The sequence below is a fragment of the Sminthopsis crassicaudata genome, chromosome 1, assembly GCF_048593235.1.
Source record: "Sminthopsis crassicaudata isolate SCR6 chromosome 1, ASM4859323v1, whole genome shotgun sequence".
In the NCBI taxonomy this organism is placed as follows: domain Eukaryota; kingdom Metazoa; phylum Chordata; class Mammalia; order Dasyuromorphia; family Dasyuridae; genus Sminthopsis; species Sminthopsis crassicaudata.
The window spans coordinates 281,137,499-281,156,347 of NC_133617.1; the positions used below are offsets into that span (position 1 = coordinate 281,137,499).

General features: G+C 32.6%; 1 protein-coding gene across 3 annotated transcripts in view; it reads left to right on the top strand.

Moving 5' to 3' along the window:
* The window catches only part of KCNB2 (potassium voltage-gated channel subfamily B member 2), a 493,206-nt gene that overhangs the window by 416,402 nt on the left and 57,955 nt on the right, over nucleotides 1-18,849 (top strand). The gene's annotated exons all lie outside the window — the stretch shown is intronic.

Sequence of the window (18,849 nt, forward strand, 5' to 3'; positions counted from 1 at the left end):
AGACAACATGTTAGGTGTCCAGAAACGTATTAGTTGTATTTGTGTTTATGTACTCCTAAATCCTTCTTACAACCTACTAATACTATTTCATCTTAGTCTGTCATTGACGGTTCACAAAGAACTAGTGTCCATTATCTTATGCATATTGTAGTATCATAGATTTAGAGATGGAAGGACTCTTAGAGGTCAACTATTCCAGTTTCTTTATTTTATAGATAAGAAAATGAAGATCCAGATAATTTAAGTTACATAATTTACTTACGATCACATAGTGACAGAGCTGCTCTCTGAAACTCAGGTGCTCTGATTCCAAACCCAATGTATTTTACACTAAACCCTACTTGTCCCTCTGCTTGTTCTTCTGTAGGCTGACTAGTTTTACTTTTCACATCCCTTAATTGCTTTTCTTTTCTAAATTCCCTGTGAAAGCTGCTAAAGGCATATTTCCCCAACATTTTAGAGCCCTCAATGTGTAGCATTGCAAATTTAATTAAATGACTGTTCAGACAACTATGTGAAATCATCATTAAAAGCAATGGATTTATTTAAAGAAACCATAGTAGTAACAGCACAGCTCTGTCACTCCAAGCTTTGCAAGGCCAGCTGACAGTAATATTTGTTATGAACTGCTGCACTGAAAAAATATTTCGGATTTGAACTCAATCTAATGACTGTATGCGATTGCATTTGGAGAATAGATAAAGCTATAAGGTTTTATGCTAGCTGGGCAAAAAAACCAGGTGAGTTTACTCAGTCTGCATTTGCTGCCTAGATGAAAATTCAACTTGCTTTTAAGTTGGATTTATTGATAACAAATTACTCTATTAAAAAATTTCATAGTCATAAGTCACAATGGATCATCACTTCAATACCTGGGTGAATTTTCATTTTTAAATGGATATTATTAATATTATATATATCCTCTTTGCTATGTTTTACTAAATAGTGGGGCATTTCTGCAACATTAAATTGGTGAGATTTCTATTGCAGATAAGTGGCATACTAGATACTGGACCTGAAATCAGGAAAATTTGAATTCAAATCCAGCCTCAGAAACACACTAGCTGTATGATGTTAGACAAATCACTTAAGCCTGTGTTTATCATAGTTTTCTCATCGATGAGATGGGGAAATTAATAGTGTTAACCTTCCAGGGTTGTTGTTAGGATCAAATGAGATAATAATTATAAAGATTTATTTATTACTCATTATTAAGTTTAAATGTTCCTTTGTACATTTCATGTCTCTATTTCCAATCCACTGAATTTGTTTGCTGCTCAATTGGAGGAAAGTATGTGTATCTGTGATTTGCTCTGTCTGGATTGTTGAGGTATTATCCTTTTTATTTGTTGGGTTTTTTATTTTTATTTAAAAAATTAAGCTAGAGACTGGAATTTAACTTTGTAACCATCTACAATTGTCACTTTGGATTGCTAAAGATAGAGGATCATCTGGAGTACAATTCTAAAAATTATTTATTTTCATGGAATCATTATCTATAATCAAAGTATGTACTTTACTAAAGTATTCTGAAGCACAACTCCTTCCCCAGGTTAAAACTCTAAGAATACTCCCAACATTTCCTTGCTCAGCCATAGGGAAAGTTTCATTGTCATAAGTGCATTCATATGGATTAATTAAATTTCCACCATGCACAAGACAAAGTAATATCACATATATGTGGTTCAATGAATCAACATGTTAAAGATAAATTAATTTCTGAAATCAATTGATAGATTCAATGCAGTACCAATTAAACTACCAAAGGGCTAATTCTTAGAATTAGTTTTTTTTAATATTTTTTAAAATAAGATGGAAAATAAACAAAATTAAAACTAAAAAATCTGATGAATCTGGATTTGCCTTTCAGATCTTTAAATATACTATGAAATTAGTCATTGTTAAAAATAATCTGTTAGAAATATACAGAAGAGGCAATGTATGTGTGAAACACACATGTGTACTGTAAGCATGTATAAGTTCACATTTTATTAATTTAAGATGATAAAATATTGAGGAAAGGAATCATTATTAAAAAAAAAAAACTGTTGGATAAATCGAACTGCAGCACTGCACTACAGAACCACATCCCAGAAATGCATTTATACCAACAACTCAAATTACATACTTATAATGAATTCTAATTGACTCAGATATATAAATTTTTTAAACATTAGGGACTGAAAAAAAAGATTATCTTTCTCCCAATAGGTTGGAAGAAAAAAATCACATATTGAACATATGAGAGAAAGATTCTTTTATTAGCATAAATTTAAGGTGTTTTAGACAAAAATTAATGTTTTATTCTACATAAAACTAAACAAATTACAGAGAAATGCAGTTTGTATTTCATATAAGAATATATAATCCAAGGATTTATAATGAACTGATTCAATTTTCAAGAATTGTAATTGTTTCCCTATATAAATATAAGAAGGTAGTTCTCAAAAGAATTCATTTGAACCTAATGAACAAAAAAATACAAAATAAAATAATTTTGAGATACTATCTTATATTCAAGTTGGCAAAATGTTTAAAATGATAGAAAAAATCAAAGTCCAATGAAATTCAAGCTCCTTGAGGGCAGAGAGAGTTTTATTTATAGAATTTATATTCTCAGTGCCAATCAAGAGAACTAGCAGTTCTTATTGCATATAGGCAATAAGCATTGCTTATTGAATTGAATTGTTAGAGCTGTGGGAAATAGGCATGATAATTTACTACTGGTGAAGATATCAGTTATTTCAGACTTTTTCAAAAGCAATTTGGCAATATATTATAAATATTAAAAATTCAATTTTTATTCAACCAATATACCTGGTATAAAACCACTACACTAAGTAGGTTGTTGTAAGAATATTTGATCAAGCTATGATTTTGGCATTTCAGGGAAATCCTTTAATGAACACAGACTCAACCAAAGAAAAAACTATGTGGATAACTACTAGGATATTGTCTGAGGTACAGAGATGTAAAATGATTTGCCCATGTTCACACAGCCGGTGTCAAAAAAGATTTCAACTCCGGCTTTCTTCATTTCAGGCCCAGTACTCCATTCACTCTCTCATGCTTTTTCTCTGTGGAGACTATTAAAGGGTAAAGAAGTTTATTAGAGGGAAAAAATACTGATCTAGACAAAAATTGTCATAGTGATTTTTAATAGTAGCGAAAAGTACAAACTATGCAAAATTGTATGATAGCTGAATCAATCATGCATTTTCATGTATTAGAATATTTTACCCATAGATTTACTAAACACCAACTATATGCAAGGCAGAAGGATAGCTAATGCAGGGGCTTATTAAGCCAATATTTTAAGGGTAAGTATGTCAATACTCCTCACATGAATTTCTAAATTTTTCTAAATTATAATGTATAAATTATTCCATGCAATATGGATTAAAATTACAGTGAGATATTTTGGAATTTATTTTTAGAAAGATTTTAAAATTCACATGGAAAACAAATAGTTAAGAATATTTTAACCCTCAAATCTCTCTTGTGGAATATCACCATAAAAAAATGCAAAGACATATAGAAAAACACAAAGTATATTTACAAAATTTAATTAAGAGACTAGAAGGAAGCGTGGGACAAATATCACAATAAGATACATAAATGCATCCATTTTTTCTCTATTATAGGTACTCAATCCATGAGTACTGATCACAGCCCTTATAGGATTTCTCACTTGGGTGATTCTTGGTCAATTCTTGGCATAAATTTTCCATTAAAGGTCCAACATAATAGAGGCCTTCCCTTAGGTTCTTTGAATATCTCATGGCTTTCATTGTAGAACCTGGCTGATTATAATGCCTTTCTTGAATCATGACTAGCCAGTCTCCCTTTTCAGTCATTGTAGAATCACAGAAAGTAATAAGTAGGTGTAAGGCACCTGAGACTATTTGTTGGAATCCATATCCAACTAAGAGTCCTCCCAATGGGGTCTCTAGCAAATAGTTACCTAGCCTCTTCTTAAAGTATAGTGTGAATTCAGTTCCCCCAGAATTAGCACTTTCACTTTTTGATAGCTTTGAGTAAGAAGTTGTTCCTTAAACTGAAATCTGTGTCTCTGAAGCTGCCAAAAATTGTTCTATCCTATTGCTCCTCAACATTCTACCATGAGACAAAACCAGTTGAAATCATCTTCCACATGAATCAATCGTTCAAGAAGCATTTATTGGGGCAGCTAGATGTCACAGTGGGTAGAGTAGCAGCCTTGGAGTGAGAAGGATCTGAGTTCAAATTCAGCCTCATAACACTTACTAGCTGTGTGATCCTGGGCAAGTCACTTAACCCCAATTGCCTCACATACAAAAAGGAGAAACATTCGTTAATCTCTTACCATGTTCCACGCACTGTTTTAAGTACTGAGACTATAAGAAAGGCAGAAAAACAGCTAACAAAAAAAAGAGAGAGAGAGAAATGTTTAAAATATTCAGACACTGCTATCAGTCTTTCATTTGTCTTTTCTTCTCTGGGTTAAGCATCTTCATTCCTCATATACCATAGATCTAAATTCTCTAACCCATCCTTTGATACTCTTTCTGATTAACCTAGCCTAAAGTGAGATTCCTCTATTGTTTCTTTTCTTTCTTAAATGTTTGTATTTGTTTTTGATATTACTCAGTTTAACAATTATATCTTCATGCTGACATACATTCAATTCAATTCCAGGAATATTTATTAAGCCCTTATATTCCATAAATTATGCTAAGCACAAAAACAAAGCAATTCTTGTCCTCAAGAATCTGACTGGAGAGAATATCATATGTAAATAAGTCATTACAAGGAAAATAGAAAACACTAACAATAATATAGATGCAGATATATAATCATATTATACTTTTACAATTGCTAAACATTCTGTTTGTTCCTTACTTTTGGTATTTGGATTGGTATTTATATCAAATTTATTTGAGGCTCTTCATACTCATGCTTGCTGAATTGTCATTTTACAGGATATATGTTTAGTAAATTTTGTTTAATCTGTGGTTGAGTTATTTGTAAAAATTATTTTATAGTTATGACATGAATTTGTATGAATCTTTTTACATGTCAGTGCCCAAATATTAAACACTTGTCATTGTTGCAAATGTTTCTATTTCAATCTCTTGTGGTTTGTATCAGTGATACAAAAATTCAGATAAATTTTATGGATTTATCCTTTAACATTTCTAGTGATATACTTATCTATAGAACCCCTGATTGATAGCAAACAAGAATTTAAATCTGTCAGCTAAGAAATGTCCAAGATAATTTGGAGATAAATTTTGTTCTTAATATAAATTCTGTTTCATAGAGCAGAATTAGCCCTATGGTTGTTTGTATTCCTACAGGGAGAGAGCAAGAGAAGGGGATGGGGGAGAAAGGGAGTGAAGGTGAGATGGAAAGGGGGGGAAAGGAAAAAGAGTGAGTATGGGAGAAAGGGAAAGAGTAAAGAGAAGCAGGGGGAGAGAGGGAAAGGGAGAGAGTTGGGGAGAGAGAGGAAAAGGAGGAGAGAGAAACGAGAGAGAGAGAGAGAGAGAGAGAGAGAGAGAGAGAGAGAGAGAGAGAGAGAGAGAGAGAGAGAGAGAGAGAGAAACAAGACATTTAATGGGACATTATCATTAAACTTTGATTTTTTCAATCTGAAGTGTAGTCTGTACAACATTCCTGGATCTTGGCAAGAAGTCATGATAGAATGTAAATCCAACTCTAGTAAAACTTTCTGGTTTACCTGATATTTCATGAAGAGAAGAACTTGGTACAGGAAATATCTTAAGCATTCTTTAATATATCATGTTTCAGCCATACCATACTGTGGAATTTCTTTATCCTCTTCACTTGACAGTCATTTTGTTTGTTCTATATTAGGCAGCTATAAATTAAAGACATCATTCTGGCCACTTAACATAATAAATATATACTTGATAATAGATCTCATGTAAGACTGTAAACTTCTTGAGGGCAGGTACCATATCTTGAATAACACAAAATCCATGAAACCAGTGCAAAATCCCAAAGCCATGTATGCCATCTTCTCCCCTTCTCTATATATCTCAAAAATCCTTGACATCCCTAATTCTCTTCTCCTTTTATTCCATTCTCCAATGAATAAGACCCTGCTCTTCACCAATATCTACTCTTTGATATGTATTCTCTATCTCATTCTCTCTTATTATCCAGCTGATTTCCCACAAAATCACCCCCTCTTTATTTCACTAAATGTAAATCCAAATCTACAACTTTATCTAAATTTGATCTAATATCATTTCTTTCTAAATATCACTTTTAGTAGCTATCCTTTTCCAGTTTCCTAAAATATATATCTAAGGCTATCTTATCTTTCAAAAAAACTCCCCATTAGATCCTTCTATCACTTCAAAATATTGTCCTGTATCTCTCCTTCCTTTTATAGCCAAACTCCTAAAAAGAGCTGTCTACATTTACACATCTCTATTTCTCCTTTCAAATTTTTCCACTTCTTATAATCTGACTTCTAAAATCATTCTCTCCAAAATTGATAATTTTCTGATAGCCTTTCCTCCAACCTCATTCTTTACGATCTCTATGGCATATGATAACTGATCCTAACTGATCACCTTCCCCTCAATACTCTTTTTTCTCTGGGTTTTCATAACATGACTCTCTTTGTATTTTCTTTCTACTTTTCTGACCATTCCTCCTTAGTCTCCTTTGTTGGTTCATATTTTATATCATGCCCTCTAACCATAGGGTTATCCCAAGGCTCTCATCTCAACTGTCTTCCATTTTCTCTCTAACTCTCAGTTTCATCAGCTTCCATAGGTCTGAATATCATCTATATGCAGAAGATTCAAATAAATGAATCCAGTTCTTTTCAACACTCCAGTCTCATGTATCCAACTGCTTATTTCATATTTCAAATTACATATTCTATAGCCAAACTTAACATAAGCAAAACTGAATTCATTATCTTTTCTTCCAAACCCAATACCCTTTCTTTCTTTGGGAACAACTATCCTTTTAGTTTCTCAGATTCACAGTGCCTAACTCCTCATTCTCTTTCACACCCAGACCTTTGCAAAATCCTGTTTTGAACACTGCAGTCTCTTTCTCATTGATCTCCTTTTTATTCAGTTGGCCAAAACTCCAGTTCAGATCATTATCATTTGTTATTTAAACTACTATAAGAGCCCACTAATTATTCTCCCTACTTTGGTTCTCTCCCTTATCTAATTGATCCTTTAAATAGTTCCCAAAATTATTTTTCCAAAGTAAGTATAGGGGCAGCTAGATAGTGCAGTGGACAGAGCATGGCTGTGGAGTCAGGAGGACCTGAGTTCAAATCTGGTCTCAGACATTTAACACTTACCATTGTGACCCTGGGCAAGTCATTTAACCCTAATTGTATCACTAAAAAAAAAGAAAGAAAAGAAAAAAGTGACAAAACACAAGACATTATGTTACTCTCCTATTCGATAAATTTAGTTGTTTTCTTGTTTCTTCTAGGATCAAATATAAGCTCCTAAGAAAGAACTCCCTCTTCCAAAACAGGCCAGCTTCTCTCAACTTACTCTTAAAGAGTTGCCAGGGCATTGAGAGATCAAATAACTTGCCCACAATCCCATAGTCAATATATGTTAGAAGCAAAACTTTTATCCAGATTTTACTAACTGAGGGAACAGCTCCGCATCTAGTAAGTCACTTTATGTGCCTCAACTTAATAGCTTAAAACCATACTAAGACTCTGGGGAACCTTTGTATATGTGTTAATAAATACATATTTAGAGAGATAGAGGCATGTCTATAGATATGTAGATATAGATGTTTATAAAGAGATGATAGATTCTCTCCCTATGAATATATGTGTATATATATATATATGTACACATAATACTCCTACATATATTCCATTCATTATGTACAAGCCAATATGGTGGAACAGGGGGAGGAAGGTATAAAAAGGAGAAGGAAAAGAGAGAGAGTACAAAAATATGTAAAAAGCAGTCCTTGTCTTCACAGAATTTATAATGAAATTGAGTATATAAGACATACATAAATAATTATAATTCATTTCAGTTAGGGAAACATTCTATGTGTAAGACATTATATTTGATGCTGAGGTTACAAAGTGAAAAATTATATAGTCCCTACTCTCAAATAGCTTATTGGGGTGGGAAAGATGAAATATAAACAAAATGTGGTCTAAGGTGAGAGACAGAGATAGACATACAGACAGAGACAGAGGTTAAACCAGGTTAAGGATAACCAATGGGCCACAAACCCATCAGTGACTTGAGAGATATTTGCCCTGGATAAATGGGTGAATAAGAACAATTTGGTCCAGTGGCCATGAAGGCAGCTGAAGCAGGCCCTATGGAGACATCAAGAACACCCAAATCACCAGTTATATTTTGTAAAAGTCAAATCATTTTGACTTTTGTCCTGCCAACAGACTTCAATGGCTCTGAAAGAAAGAGTGAGGCTAATGACTTTGTTCATCTCAGCCTCAGTTAAGTCCAGATTCATACATGAGGTAAGACATTGTCCCATGATGCCATTGCTCCTTTTCAAAAATGAAGAACAAACAACAACAACATAACATATATCCTCATATTCTGTCATTTAATCAACACCCAACACTTTTACTCTAACAATGATGCTGTTGCTAATGATATCTGGCATTTTGTAGAGCTTTATGATTTATAAAGCACTTTACATACATTATCTAATCTAGATCCAACAATCTGGATATGTCTAGGTGCTATCTTTACAAGATTTAAAATGACCCTTTCGCTTTATAGCCTATTTTTCAAATGTAATAGAGTGTTTATACGATTTCTTAATTGAGGGTTCTCAAGATGTTGCTGGAAGCTAAAACCATCAGAAAGGATATAATTCACATTAAGGAACCAACATTATTAGTGTTATCTATAAATAAATTTAAAATCATTTTTTTTCTTGCAATGACAATGTCCACTTACTCCAAATACCCATTTTATAGCCTCTTTAGTATTTGATAGCTAGGAAAGGAACATAAAAATGCAAAAAATAAAAACTGGAGTAAGAAGATAATGCATTCTCTAGACAATTCAGATGAATAACATTTCTACTGGAAACACCCAGAATATTGAAACAAATGGCTCCCTTAAACCTCTATTTAGTTTTATAGAAATAAACACTGGATTTGTTCTCAAAATCTGGACTTGAATCACTATTTACCATTGGGAGGTAAGTCACATGACCTCACAGAGTTTCTGTTTCCTCATCTGTTAAGTCAGATAGTTGAACTCAAAGGCCTCTAAGTCTTCAATTGATCTTTTTATGTCTATATGGATCTGAGAACTCAGAAACATCTCTGTTAGCTCTATGACTTTTGGAGGGTTTCACAATCAGAGAATATAAGAATTGGCAATGACTTCAGAAAGTATCTAGTATCATGCACACCTGAGCAAGAATTATATGGACAGTATCACCTTAAAGTGGACCTCCTCATTCTACCTTAAAATTGTACAGAATAGTTCAGAAACATTTCACTGGACCTTATTTTGAAAATAAAATGAAAAAAAGCATGGAAGCAGTTGTATTGCTATGAATAAATAAATATCACATACATGCCAATTACAGGTAGGTCTAGATTAGTAAGAACAAAGATTTTCCCTGGTGGGGTAACTTTATTACAATTCTCACTGCATGCTTCTATTGACTGGAATCAATGACCTTATTTTGTATAATCATAACTTCAAATAGTGAGAATTTTAATATATGCAACTCCTTCTAGATATTCATTATGTATACTAGTATAGCATCCTATTATATATTATGATATATATTATATAATTATAATATTATATAAAATTATATATAATACATATAAATTACTATATTATAATAAATGTCATGTAATATAAGTTCTAGATATATTGCATTGGTTATGTACTCATTGCGCAGGGAGAGGGATAAAAAGGAGAAAAGAAAATGCAAAGACATATAAGAAACAGTCTTTGTCTCTACAAAGTTCATGATGAAACTGAGTACATAAGACGTACATAAATGCCATAATTTATTTTAATTAGAGAGATATTTTCTGAATGCAAGGCATTGTGTTTGCTGCTGAGGATACAAAATGAAAAATTATATAGCCCCTGCCATCAGGTGGCTTAAAACCTAATGAAAATGGAAGGGATGACACATAAACAAGTGTAGTCCAAGATACTATAGAATAGTATTGGGGTAAAAGACAAGTAGAGAGCCAGACAAAATTTGAAGGAGAGAATATGTTCAGTTAAGGTAATTCAATAAGGCTTTATGACAGGTAAGATATCAATAACTGGAGATTTGTATTGACTATGTTCCAAGTGTGGGCCTTGATCCACAAAAAAATAAAAATAAAATAGCAAGCTGTACAAAAGCAGAGTGTAAATAAAGGGAATTGATATGAAATTAAAAAAAGAAAAAAGTTTATTGGAATCAAATTCTAAAAAACCTTTGTTTTTTGTTTGTATTTTGTTTTAATAATAAGAAGTTATTGAGGGTATTTGACTGACATGATCAAATTTATTCAGTAGTTGTGTAAATGGCTGGTCAAAGAGAAGTAAGAATAGGGATAAGGAGATCTATTCGAAGAAAGGTAATTGGATGGTGCAATGGATAGGGCACTGGACTTTGATTCAGAAAGGTCTCAGTTCAAATCTAGCCAAAGGTACTTTAGTTGTATGACCTTGAGCAAATCATTAAATATCTATTTACTTCAATTTCCTCATCTATTTTTTAAAGAGCATAATAATAGAATCACCAGGATGAAATAGATTTGTAAAGAACTTTGTGAATCTCAAACTACTATATTAATACCATTTACTACTGTTATTAAGAAGACACAGCACAGCCAGTGATGAAGGACTCTACCACAATTGTAATGGGACTGAAAATAGGGAACAGAATTAAAAAGTATTATGGAATAGTATTGACAAAACTGAACTGATCATTGGGAGGGAGTGGGAGGCAAGAAAGCATCAGATAAATCAAACAAGCACAAATTCTAAAATAGAGGACTCGGATTCAAATCCTGCCACTAATGTTTCTTAGAAAACTTGGGCAAGTCAAGTCACTCCTAAGCCTTCAGTTTCTTCATCTGTAGAATGAAATGGTTAAACAAGATGATTTATAAGGTCTCTACTTGCTCCTTGTTGGCTCTAAATCAATGAGCTTGTGACTCTTGAAATTTTGAACTCAGTGACTGTGATGGTGCCATCAACAAAAATAGTGAAGTTGGAAGAAGTGGCAGATTTGGGAAAGAACATAATATGTTGAATTTTAGACTTATTGTATTTGAGTTACAGATGCTACATCTGGGCAATGTCTTTTTTATAGTCTCAACTATGTTAGTTTATGCATTGAAAAACATTATTCTAAGAAAGATCCACAGACTTCATCAGATGTCAAAAGAGGTCCATGATACACAGAAAGATTTATAATCCCCAGTGTAGAAAGAAGCAAAACAGAGCTTAGGAAAGATTAAAATACAAGAAAGAATGCACAGTAAGGAAAGTTTAAACAAAAAATTTAGCTTCAAAATTATTTTTCTAATATAATAAATGAGAAGTGCTAAGTTATTTGAAATATTTCCTTTTCCTAATTCTAATTTTTATACTACCTATTTTTTCTTTTACATATTTTCTGTTTTTATATAAACAACTTATTTAAAGAAGTTTTCTATACTGCAAAATATTTTGATTTGTTATTAATGTGTTGCAAGGTATGGTGTTACTCAGATGGATAATCATGAAAGAAGGCTTTATGTATGTAGAAAGTGTTTTGGAATGCAGACATTATAGACAGTCAATTCTCCCAAAATAAATTTGTTGGTTATCTTTTTCCTAATTTTTGAAGAATTTTGGGGATATTTAATTGCTAATTAGCACTCAGACAAATAAAGGAAGAAATGGGATAAAGTTATTGGCTCAGAGGATATTAAATCAATTGAGTTATTTGTCTGTAATAAGTTCTGATGAAAGAGTTTGTGGAAGAAGGCTGAAGCAGAGAATTACCAAATTTGAGAAATAGTTCATGAACTTTCTAACTACAGTCTTATTTTTAATTATCTAACTCTAGTCCCATTTTTCTTATTTCATTCCTTTTAAAATAATTTTACATGTATGTAAATACATAAAGGTTATGAGTTTATATAAAGAAATTATTATTTAAATTAATAATCCCTAGGTTTAGGTGGTACATGGTGGATTTAGGAGAATTAGCACTTCTGATGTGAGAGAGCTTGATGAGTTCTTTTCAAGTCTTCTTATTTCCATTTGCTGTCCACCTGATTTAATCTCACCTCTCACCTTTATGACCAAAGAAGTACTAGAAAACATTATGAAAAGCAAAATGGACAACTTTGCTTATATTAAATTAAAAATGTTTTGCACAAACAAAATCAACAAAAACAAAATTAAAAGGAAAGTACAAAGCCAGTATTTCTGATAAAGGTTTCATTTCTAAAATATATAAAGAACTGTGTCAAATTTATAAGATTACAAATCATTACCCAATTGATAAATGGTCAAAGGATATGTATGAACAGACAATTTTCAGATGATGAAATTAAAGCCATCTATAGTCATATGAAAAATGCTCTAAATCACTACTGATTAGATAAATGAAAATTAAAACAACTCTGAGGTACCATCTCATACCTCTCAGATTAGCTAAAATAACAAGAAAAGATAATGAAAATGTTGGAGGAGATGTGGAAAAACTGGGACACTAATACATTGTGAAATGATCCAATCATTCTTGAGAAAAATCTGGAACTATGCCCAAAGGTCATACCCTTTCACCCAGCAGTGCCATTATTGGGCTTTTATATTCCAAAGAAATCATAAAGGAGGGAAAAGAACCCACATGCACAAAAATGTTTGTACCATCGCTTTTTGTAGTAGCAAAGAACTGGAAAAGAAGTGGATGCCCATCAGTTGGGGAATGACTGAACAAGGTGTGGTATATGAAGATAATGGAATATTATTGTTCTACAAAAAATAATGAACAAACTGACTTTAAAAAAGCCTGAAAAGATTTACATGAATTGATGCTGAGTAAAACAAGCAGAACCAGGAATACATTGAACACAGTAACAGCAAGATTGTGTGATGATCAACTATGAAAAGCTTGGTTCTTCTTGGTTCAATGATTCAAAGCAATCTCAATAAATTTTGGACAGAAAATGCCATCTGCATCCAGAAAAAGAACTAAGGAGACTAAATGTAAATCAACACATGCTATGTTCACTTCTTTTTTCTGTTTTTATTTTTCCCTTTTGTTCTGATTTTTCTCTCCCAATATGATTCATAAAGCATGTGTATTAAAATAAATAAATTTACTAGGAAAAAATAAATAAAAGTTGAAGGACTAACAATGTCTAGGTTTGAAACAATGAAAACATTTTTTGTCTTAGAAATCATTTATCTCTCTAAATCTCATAAGTAAAATATGCAAAATGAAGGGGTAATGAAAAATGATGTAAAAATGATCTCTCATATTCTTTTTAGATTTAAATCTATGACTTCTTTGTAGCTCTGGGCTCACTTCCCAACTCCTACGTATGTTGGCAAACTGGGAACCAGAGAGAAGTTGATACTCCTCCCCTCAGGATTCTAGTGTGAGTTTAAAAATGCATCATCATCCTTCTCCACCTGTGTGCTCCCATTGATTACAAGCAAACCAGACAATTAGCTTTTTTAGAAAAAGGTATTGACTAAAGTGGCATAGCAAGAGCATTTGGTGATTCCACTTCCACCACAGCCACCATCCACACCACAAACTAGCATATTCTCACACAAACATAATGGAATAATAGACTCAAGCACAGAAAACACATGCTACTAAAGTTGTTGGAAGTCCTTAAATCTATAACTACTGGGGTCTTTGCAGAGTTCTGGAAAATGTTTTTCATCATTACATAAACTTTATCCTTGGTCTATACAGATGCTGTTCCTGCATGGCTAGAGATGAAGGATGTTTAAATCTTCTGATCTCTTGAAGTTCACAAGGAGAACATTGTCTCTTCTCATTTTTCAGCCCTCAGTGATTCCTTCTCACAGGGTTACCTTGAATTGTTCCACCAGTTGGCTGTTCTTCTACTAGATAATATGGAATTAAGTTGGCTTGTTATTTTGAATCAAACCCTAAAAGGAATGAATGACTCTCTTTGACCAACCAGAAGATATTTCCTGTATGACTTATTTACTTTCATACAATGGCTCAAAAGCACTTTACTCCTTTGATTGATTATTTGCACTGTTTGCCTTTGATTGATTGACTCAATCTTGACATACCTAGACCTTATTTACCCTTATTTTATACTTATTAAATTAATAAGTTACTGCATTATTGAGGAAGATGTTTGGAATGTAACTATTACAGTTTAGAAACAACACCATAAAAATGTTACCTATAAATAAACAAATTTGAATCATGGAACCTCAGAATTGATAAGCAACCCAAGAAACCAATTGGTTCAACTTGTACTTAAACAAGAATCCCTCTACAACATACCTAACAAATGGTCTTAAAACATGAGGAGTAATCTATAACTGTAGACAATCTAAGAACCAAGTTGTTATTCTTGTTTTTTAATTTTTATTCTGAACATAACAAACACCAAGTAAAATGAGCATTCCATAGTAGGACAGGAAAAGAAAATTGAACATCAAATTATAGATTTCTTATTTTTTTAAATATGTATTAAACTCAAAGTATACTTTTCCAAAGTGGCCCTGCTTATCCACATTTCTTTTTTGGCCTTCCTTCCCTTCTGTTCCCTATATTTAAAAAAATTTCATATATGATGCTCTTTTTTTCTTTTCTTTTCTTTTTCTTTTCCATTTTTTTGAGGGCCACTCTATTCTGCCCTCTTCTCTCAATTGGGGGAAATGGGAATATCCTTGCAACATATATGCATAGTCAAGCAAAACAAATTCCCACATTGGCTGTGTTGATAATTGCATGTCTCATTCTTTAATCCATGACCTCTTTTTATCAAGAAGTGTATGACATGTTTAATTATTAATCTTCTGGAGTCATGGCTGTTTATTAAGTTCATTAGAGTTCTTCAGTCTTTCAGTTGCTTGTTTCAATTGATTATGATGTTTTTATTATAGAAATTTACTTGGCATCAGTTCATACAAGTCTTCTAGGGCTTTTTCTTAAGAAACCTTCCTTTTTTATTAATTCTTATAGCAAAAATCATATGCCATAGTTTAATTATTTCCTAACCTGTGGGTATCTTTTTAGTTTTTTATTATTTGCCTCTATCAAAATGGATGATATCCAATACTTTCTGTACATACAGTTTCTTTTCTTTTTTCTTTGACCTCCCTGAGCTATAGAAGCAGTAATAGTATCAGCAGATTAAGTAACTTTGGGGGCATATTTCCAAACTGTTTTTTTAGAATTGTTGGACCAATTTATAATTCTAACAATAACTGAATCATTGTACCTGTTTTGTCACAACTCCTCCAACATTTGATATTTTCCTTTTTTTAACTCTGAAAATTCTGTGGAGATGAGGAAGAATCTTATAGTTGCTTAGTTTACATTTTCCTATTTGCTGATTTATTGAAAACATTTTAAGATAGTTGCTGATAGTTTAGATGTCTTCTATTGAAAACTGCCTGTTCATATCCTTAGAATGTTTATCTCATAGGGAATGACTTTTGTCCTTATCCCTTTGGATCAGTTTCTTTTATGCCTTGGACACGAAACCTTTATCAGAGAACTTTACAAAGATTTTTCCCGGCTATCTATTTTCCTTCTATTTTAACTATTTTGCTTCTGCAAAACTTTTAAAACATCTATAAATCAAAGTCATTCATTTTATCTTCTCTGATCTATGTTTTATGTGATTATAAATTCTTTCCATATCTATAGATTCAAATGATAATTTCTTTTTATAGTCTTCAGATTTGTCTTTTATGTATCCATTTGAAGTTTAATATATAGTGAGATATTGATTTATACCTAATATCTGCCAGATATTTACTGTTTTCCATCAGTTTTTATCAAATAATAACTCAACCTAAGTAGCTGAAGTCTCAGGTTTATTGAACACCACACTTCAGTGATCATTTGCTTCTGTATGTTTTATTGCCAACTATTCCATTGATCAATTTCTCTATTTTTAGCATGTAACAAGTAGTTTGGATGATTTTGCTTTATAATATAGTTTGAAATCTGGTAGTTATGTCTGACTTTCCTTCTTACTTTTATTTCTTGTATCCTCTGGGATTCTTGATGTTTTGTTCCTTCAAATTTTATTCAATTCAGTAAACATTTATTAAGCACTTACTATATTCCAAGCATTGTGGTAAACTGGGGATACAAATAAGTTTAAAAGTCTCTGTCCTCAAGAAGTTTACTATCTAATAGGGGAATCTAATACAAAAATAAGCTGAAAAGGGGACAGGAAGCCATGAGGGAGTAACATTGTGGGGTCACACTGCTCTGTGGATTGAAAACAAAGCAGAGTCACTGATGAAAAGTGGAGAGATATCAGAAAAGTTCTACATCTTCCATTAAGGAATGAGCAGAATTTAATGCTCTACCTTGCAGGTCTCTATTAGATGAGAGAGACAATTATTATAAATATCTAAATTAACTAGAAAAAGCGTCTAAAGGAAGACGCTATTAGTATCCAGAAGAAAAAACATAATTAGAAGAATGTACAGACTGATTTTACATATATTCTCTGAACAGCATATATAATACATATATTAAATACATATATACACATACACATTTGTGTCCAATGATAGCCATCTCTGAGATGAGGAGAGGAGGGAAGAAAAAAGGGAAAAAATAATTTACATTATAATTTTACATAGTCAAAAGGAATGGAAAGTTGTACATAATAGATTTGCAGTTTCATGTGCCGTCATATTATTATTATACTATACTATGAAAATGCTTGTTTTATTCCATAAATATAAATGTGTGTGTTTTTTTTTAATTAGTCCCTGCATTCAAAGAGCTTACATTCTATTTGGAGAAATAACAAGAAACTTGTAAAAATAGATATTGAAATCCCTCAAAGTTCCTGAGAAGATAACATCACGTATAATGTCTATGTAATCAAAGATTCATTGCATTCTAGGACCTAATTACCTAAGTCCAGAAATCTTGAAGATAGCCAATTCCCACCAAAAAGCAGTGTCAGAGGTTGTGGGGGACCCCAAATATTTTGGGGTTCCAGGCCAGTGTCACAAAGTGTTTCAAAAAAAAATGGAGGCTCAGGCCCATTTCCAAGTCAAGGGCTGAAGTTTATTATAATAGTAATGTCAATTTGAGCAGGCTAAATTCCAAAAGAAATTACAAAGAACCAGAAACAAGAAGTTAAATTTATGGGGGAAAGTTAGAGAGGCCAGGTGCTTTGTGTCACAGATTTGCTAATTTTATGACTTAAGAGATGAAGTTTAGGAATGGTCTGGTTCTGACTTTGTGCACAGATGCCATATTTATAGTTCTCTGTGCAGAATTCAGGGTGGGAGAACGTGGGGAATCTTCTGAAGGTGTGTTTTTAGGCCTAAAACATCCCTAGGTGAAATGACGGTCACCCAATTTTTTTCTTCACTGGCACTAACTTTAAGTACCTCATTATTGTTGCTCATTAGTTTCAGAAATACCATTATCTCTGACCAACAGGCTGTTATCTGACAGCCAGCAATATTTGTGGATTCAGCATCCTGGTCATGCAAACTGGGTCAGGATAGCCTAAGGGAAGAAATATAACATTTCTAACTCCCTCACTCCCAAGGACAGGTGGCCTTGGGGTTATTGCAACATCTTTACTAAAAGCTGCACCACTTCAGCAGTACATGTTACAACATATTAATATAGAATCCTTAGTTACCAAGAATGATTCTGAGATAGTCAAAGATTCCTAGACAAACTCTTCTCTTGATATCAGGCAATCCCGCACTAGAGCTACATGATTCAACTGTGATAAGGCCTTCCTCCCATAGGGAGGAGAAGAGTTATTTAACTTGTTTACTTCCACTCTTTGCGAAAGCTCTGAACAGCACTAATTTTTGTCTGGGGCTACCTTCCCTCTCTCTCCTTTCTTTCTCTCTGTGTTTCTATCTTTCTCTCATAAACACATATTACTGTTGTTGTGGAATCAATATAATTAAAAACAAAAACCAGGAAATGTGCCTCTTACTCTTTGTTTTCTACTGAAGAACATTCAAAAACACCTTAATTCTTTAAGCTTTTGGATTGTTTTGTTTTTCTTTTGTTTTTAATCTTGAGCCTCTTAAGGGGAGGAGAGGGAGAGGGGAGTTTAACCATGTATTGAAGATATTTCATCTTTTTTAGCTATATAAAGTCGAAATAAATAGGGAATGTTTGGAATCTTATAATTAGTCTAGCATTTAAATTAAGTCAAACACAATAAAATACTTCATCATCTGGAAAAAATATTTACTTAAAATAGTTATTTATAATCAAAACGCTTAATAAGTCAAAGAAGATTTTTAAGAGCATTAAAGCTACATATTTCAAACAAGCTATTTCATTTTAGGGGAAAATCATTTCCTGTCTTGGAGCAGAAGCTGAAATCAACGAGGTGGAGCCAAGATAGAGAATTGCATTGTAACAGAGTGACTCACAATGTTTTGACTTTTTAAAGTATATCTTTCCAGACAGCCAAGACTGCCTTGTCATTTGATTGCTTTCTAATTAATGTTGAGTTTTCTATAGCAAATATCATCCTCATTCCACCAGAACTACCTGTCATGACCTGATTCTACCTGTCCTTGAAGCAAATATGGGACAATCATGATAGGGGCTTTTATGATTATAAAGAGAATTTTGTTCATATCTTGACCCCTTATA